This window comes from Penaeus monodon, chromosome 17 (assembly GCF_015228065.2).
Source record: "Penaeus monodon isolate SGIC_2016 chromosome 17, NSTDA_Pmon_1, whole genome shotgun sequence".
Taxonomy (NCBI): domain Eukaryota; kingdom Metazoa; phylum Arthropoda; class Malacostraca; order Decapoda; family Penaeidae; genus Penaeus; species Penaeus monodon.
Genome location: NC_051402.1, coordinates 47,389,251 through 47,397,053, shown reverse-complemented (window position 1 = coordinate 47,397,053; position 7,803 = coordinate 47,389,251).

Sequence of the window (7,803 nt, the reverse complement as noted above, 5' to 3'; positions counted from 1 at the left end):
GTGTTATTGCGGCCACAACGCAAAGTACTAACCATTATACGATCACGGCCATCAACTTCGTATTGGCTATGAACGTTGTATGATGCAGTGAAAAAAGTATCGGACAGCACTGTTTTGTGCTCTAATGTGGCTGGGTCCGATAAAGACATCGCTATACACGTGCACTATGGAATCGGTTACAAGAATATTTAAGAATGTAGGGCTATATTATCTTTCAAAGTACAGTTCTGGGATCAGTCCGCAATGGTAGAAGACCGAAAAGGGAAGAAAAAAACGAGATAAGGATGTTAGCCAGAGACACGGCGATACCTTCATGGTACAGTTTATTAAACGGAAGGGGTCTTGAGCAGGATATACAATTTCTCTCTTTTTAATCAGCAATTATCGATCAGTGATTGTTCTCCAAAATTCCTAGGCCTGCCGGAAACTTGAACCCGGACCTCTCGCACCCCCCCTGAAGCGAGCAATCATACACTAGGACCAACAGCCCTGTTTGAGCAGCGAGGTGATTTGAAAAGATAAACTTATCATCCTGAAAGTTCTGTGCTTACTGCAGTTTGTAGTGTAATGAATGCTAAATCGAAACATTGTGAAGGTCAAACTTCTATCGCTTTCAAAACGTTTAGAAGTTAAAGTAGGATTGCAGTTTATTTGAGCAAATATTATATGACTTTTTTGCTACTTCACTTGCTCTTCTTTATTTTGCGCTGATAAGACTCATTGCTTTGCCAATGCTTACTCTCGTGAAAGGAATGTTATGGTATCCCGCCTCAGTCGGTTATAGTGTATTAGTCTTGACTGTTACAAACACTGATTTCTTCATGAGAAATTCATACGATACCCTATTACCTGATAATCTACCTCCCTTGTTATGATAAATGTAATGTGTGGGTGTTATGTATGTATGTATGTGTGTTGTGTGTGTGTGATGAGTACAGATATATTACAAACACAGAAGACGAATGCAAGTGTTCTCATGTCACCCTCTCTCTCCTTCCCTAAATCTCTCTCTCTCTCCTAATCTCATCAACTCTCTCTCTCTCTTTCTTTCTCTCTCTCTCTCTCCTCTCTCTCTCTCCTCTCTCTACGTTTCCCGCTGCATCTAAATATAATCCTCTATCGTATCCAGTACCTCTAACTCCAATCCCTTCCGATCATATCCAGTTAGAAAGATAGAATTGCGATCGCACAGTAACAAGAAGTCTAGCTCGTGATAGCTGCATAGGCATCGATAATAAAAGCGGTTCACATGATTTTAAAAGCATTCTGATGATAGCGAGAACAACACTAAAAATAAACAAACCCTGTCGTCCCCCCATCTGAACACAAAAGCTGGATATGGGAAAGAAAAGGCGTGAAATAAATGAGTAGGATAATTCTTCAAGGTTAGCATCTAAAAAAATATATATATATCCTCACATCATCATCATCATCTCAAGAAAAGGAATACAAATGTCCCATACCCTATATAACCACCACGAAAGGCCGGCGTCAGTGTACCAAGCTGGAAGACAGTGTCGGCTTCTTACAGACCAACCAATATCATTCGAAAATAAGGGTTTTTCGCGGAATTCTGAGTTAGGATGACGTAATTAAATTTATCATATTTACCATGCCCACACATCAGAATACTTAAATTTAGAATGAAGGGATCTGGTAGTTTCCTTGGGTGTTATTTTTACGATTGTGAACGGTGTGTAAGCGAGAAGAGGCTTAATTAATGATACCGAGAGTGGGATAACACATCCAGACTGATAAAGCTATTAATGGGAACCTTGAATTCCCACCATGCAGATGAAAGCAGCAGTGTACAGGAGGTGATGAAGCAGTAATTTTATATTTATTATTATTAGTATTTATTATCATGATCATTATCATATTATAATATATATATCTATATATATGATATTATATATAATATATATATATTATATATGTAATAAATGTAAGAAAACCCTTCGGTTTGCCACTATATTCATGCGTACTGCAACTGTTCCATCTTGAGGCGCTGTCCAGTTCGATTCCTGAACAAGCGACGTTTAGTGTATGCAGTAGTTAGAGTTAAAGGAAAGTGAATCTGTATGGGCGGTTTGAAAAATCGTTTTTGTGTGTAGTGGATAAGTATTGGCTTAATATGTCTCCAGAAACACTCCAGAATATATTTGCAATGGAGCCTGAAATACATTCAAGAATCTCAACTTCAACCGTAATTATCGAGTGAGGCCTTCGTATTCGGTAAGGATTAAGCTTATACTTTACGGCCCAGCGTGCCAACACGTGACAAAGGCTACCCTATTTTGATCAGGCAGTCCTTAGTAATTGGCTTGTCTATATCAGTTAGTCATACGTTGAGGGATGCGAGCGGAGCCTAGTTGTTCGTAGTGAAGAGTTTAAGGTAGGTCGAGAAGGCAGCTTGATAGTTGAGTAACAGTATGTTAAAAAATAGCGAGTAGCCATGTAAAGATCAGTCAAGCTTGAAATGAGTTATCAGGAAGGTGATTAGAGCGTGGTGTTCGAACTGGAGAACCCTGGAGACTTCCGAGGAACTGTCATGGAACTTTTGTATTTACTTTCACACACGAGATAGGGACAATGGTGTGGAATCTGTCCAACAGATAAAAAGCCCTGCGTAGCTTCTACCCTGTTTTCCAGACTCGGGTCTCGATGAATTGAATGCTATGAGATAGAGTGATGGCGCGGAAGAAAACTTAACCTTCAGTTCAAAATAAACTAACATCAAACGAATATGGATTTGATGAACGTTGTAGACTGTCGAGGACGTGACCTCAGAGATCGATATCTTGAGCCAATAACGATTTGGGTAAGAGACATTTGCAGTTCTGTTTCCTGCTACCGGATAAAACTAGGACTCGCTTTTTATCACATGTGGTAGGCACCCGTGCTAGGTCTATTCTAAGTGCAAAAATGAGGGGCGGATATATATATATATATAATATATATATCTATATATATAATATATATAGATATCCGATATTATACACCACACACACCCCAACACAACACACACAACACACACACACACACAAACACACCCACAAACACTACGCCACACACACAAACAACACACGCACACGCAACACAGACCCACCACACACACACACACACACACACACACACACATATCCACACACACATACATAATATGTGTGTTGTTATAAAAAAAACACACGTACACACCAACACACACACAATACACACACACACAATACACACACCAACATCACAACACATGCCGTGAATGTCTACATACATATATACATGTCTACTATACACTAACACATGAGACAACGTACAAACACAGGAGCCGAGATATAGATAGATATACAAGAGATATATATAGATATAGATATCACATATATAGGTACTGTATATACCTACACATATATATTATTGTATCAGATATGTGTAATAGTAGGATAGAGATATATATATATAATGAGAAGATATATATATAGATATAGATATAAAATATGAATGTATATACTTATATATATATATATAAATATACTCACGTATACTTATATATATATATATATATATATGTATACTGTATGTATGTACAAATTTATTATGTACATGAATATTATAAATATATACACATACATACTACATACATATGTGTATATATAGTATATATAGTCGGTATATTTTATGTACTCGTGTTATAAATCATATATGTATGTATAAATGTATGAATATATATAGATATATATAGTACATATATATATACAATCTACCATATCATATACTATATATATATATGCATATATCCACATATAGGTATGATTATGTAATATATGTGTTTATTTCACCACTATACGATATATATAATATATAAATATATATACTTATATTATATATATATATATATATCTACAAGATCTCAAGGAAACGAGGAAACGATGTCGGGGCATGCTAAACTCGTGGCACGAAGTATATATGCGCGGCGATCGTGGGTGTGGTGTGGTGAAACAGGACAAAACCTAAAAGGAAGTGGGTTTCAGACTGCCCATCACATATATAAACATGTTATATACCAGCTTAAATTAAAGGGGGTGTATAGATATTTCATTATATGAGATGCTACTCCCAGCCACCTAATTCTTCGTTGCCTTTCTGGCACTTACTAGCTTCCTCCGGAAACTTCTCTGTAAGCAAAGTGCGCAATGACCCTTGACATGCTACTGTTCTAGCACGAAGTCGCACCCAACTTAGCCTAATTATCGTTTTATTCTTTTTCACTGGGCTGGAAGGGACGGATGAGTTGCCTCTAGAAATATATGTTCGTTCATACCTCTAGCTATTTCATCCTGTCACAGGCATGAACGAACTATTCAATCTTTTATACTTTCTCCTATTCAGAGCTCACTTAGGACTGGTGAGAACAATTTCGTCGCAGATCTTAGATTGTTATAGATATTCGTCACGTATTTGGCTACCGTTTCCCTTCATTCTATCTGAATACTTTCCTAAAGTAAGCTGTAAATATTGAGATGTTTAGTCACCCTGCCTAACATCTTTTTAATAGGTATTTTATCGGTTTCTGTAAGGCAGGTGTGCGGATTTCCATCATCGTATACATTTTCAATATTTTACATAGGAATTTCCCCTACTGTTTTTGGAGAGTATATCTGTGTTAATGTACGGTCCAAATGGCTTTTCGTAATCGACGCATGCCCTACAAATTGGTTCACTATAACCGTTTATTTCTCACTTAATTGGGTTATTGTATGGACATGGGGTTGTTGAGAGTCCTTACACGAAAGCATGATGTCTCTAGGCTGGTTAGAACTAGATTACAGAGATACAGGTTTTGATGACCCTCGTGAAAACGTTTGGAGGTATCGATAGAAAGCTTATGGGTCTGCAATTCTTTAGATAGTTTTTATCCCCCTTTTGTTTTAAATGATTGCGCATTTTTTCAAGCTTTCGGAATTATTACATCTATCAAATTCGTCATTAAGAAGGTAAGATCGGCTTTGGATGGTTTATATTCTGGTCTTAAGTTAGGCTAGATTAAGGAGCAGCTAGCGTATGAGTATATTCGTTACCCTCTGAGGTGTGCATTTGTTTTCGCCCCTGATCCACCTATCTATGGTCACTACTCATATAGGTTTATAATTCCTACTTTTTACTCTGTCGTACCTGTGTTGACAATAGGAAATTTCGTTTTAATGACAGATTGGCAACTTCTGGCCACTTCCGCTCTATTTTATTTATCTATTTTTTTTACTGTATTAATGATATTCGAACACCTCAAATTCAACAAGATTACATTATATATATAATATATATCTATCTATATCTATATATATATATATATACAATATAAAGTACATGTCTACATGTATGTATAAAAACACACACACACACAAACACCTGTTCCAAAGCAAACAGCCAGTATATCCCATAAACAAGACCCACTCAATTAATGTTATCTTGTGGGGGTGATATCAAAATTTGGTAAGATATCTTGCCTTTTCGCTTATCGCATAACCTAATTAATAGCAACATGCAACCTACCTACACTTCCAAGGGTAAATTCCTGGTACGATATATGTGTATCGTATCTGCATATATCTCACTATAGGGGTGGCTATCTTTACTAATGTAACTGTCTATCGTGTAATACATCCCCCCCCCGTTCCACTGAAAGCATCATTCATACAAAACTGTGTCAACTGTATATCGAGGATACGACTGTCGTTTATTGCCAAGATGCAAATGTGAACTAATATCTAGCCTAGGTAGATGTACATTTTTTAGACAAGATGTCCGTGCAGTATAACGTATCCAGTGTAGGTCTAACATCGAAGGCTAGCCCGTAGCTATATATATGTACATTTAACATAAATGTTTCATAATGCTTCTTTCCTATATCGGACTGTCTAGCTTCAGTGGTTAGAGCTGCCGTGTAATAAACGCGGAGTCGAGGGGTTCGATCACTTACGGGCCAGAGGATTCTATTGCTGAATTCTTTAATGATTGGTACTAGTATGGTGGTTGTTAAACACAACAGTTGTACATATTCCCTAAGGAGTTGACATAAGCGGGAGTTAAATGTGTTTGGTAATTAATGTCCAGTTCCTACAGTGACACCACATTTTGGATTTACGGTACTATCGGGATTATTAATTTTTAGGTCATCCGAATAAGCGCACACGCACACAAACACACATACATAAACATGTATGTGTACACCAACAACATATATCTTTAGACATATAAAACTGCATATGTATGTGTCTCCATGCATATATACCATACAATTATATTTATACATACATACAATATAATATATAAATACATATAACAATTTTATACATATACATTACACATGCACATATAACTACTTTAGCGCATGTATTTATAATGTGCTATATATTGTATAACGTAGATATATAGCATTGTATGTATGTGTATAGACATTTATACAGATACTGTTATTACATATAAATAGATATCATATTATACACTAATATAGACATATATATAAAGATAGTATGTGTATACATGCATATATCACATACACATATCTATACCCTACAACATATATATATAAAATACATATATACAAATACATTTACCATGCACATATACTACTTATGCCGGGATTTTATAAAATGTGTATATATTTATAGCCGATATATAGAATTGTATGTATGTGTATATACATTATACAGATCATTTGTACTACATACATATCATAGATATGTATATTATCACAATATATACAGTTACACATTGGCACGATATGGCCAAGCTAAATCCCATCGTAGATAAAGATTGTTCAGACATGCACAATCATCGTTAGGTCAGAGCAATGCTTACATCTTGTTATTATACCTTTTTCTTAGATGACGTTTCCATATATTTTTGTTATTTGGACAGTAAATTAAGAATATTATCTCGTCACTTGATATATAATATTATTTAATGTAATAGAATGTATATTATCACTATGCAATGTTCTTCGGAACTTAATTCAACTACACCTTCTTTATTCAATAAATCAGTTTGACTAATATTCTAAAGAAAGCCATAACGTAAAAAAAATGCCTTAATTTACTAAGGAATATATTTACTAAAGAAACAAACAAAAGCACGCACACACACCAATCCTACCTATTTAAAGCTCTACCTAAATCGTCAAACTTTACACCTAATACTATTAAAGGTAAAACCATCATCCCCAGCCTCACGCGCATGCCAGCCAGTGCTGGTGTGGTAATTAGGTGGTTGTTTTTTTTTTTCTTTTTAGTACAACACTAAGACGTGGGTCCTGAAAATATACAGTATATATATACATATAGAGAGATATTTATATACATGTATATATTATATATACTAGATATATATTATATTATGCAACTTACATGATATTTAATACATATACCATATAACATAATAGATGTATGACCTCCGACAGCGAAAACGTGAAAACTATTGATGCACGGATGGAATCTTACGTTTATGATTATATTGTTCATAACAGATCTGCGGGCAGAAGCACACATATATGTATGTATGCAGGCATATGCTATAATTATATAGGTAGATGTATGGCATGTATATATATATATATATATATATATATATATATATAATATATATTAACCTATAACATATAGAAAGTTGGAGGAGTACCGAATAGGCAAGCGTTAAGTTTACGAAGTCTTGGAGACCTCAGCTGGGGTACGTTCAAATTGAAAATGAGGGATGACAATTCTTATAGGAAACTGCCAAGATCGGACCCTTCGGTATCAGAATCAATAAAGAACA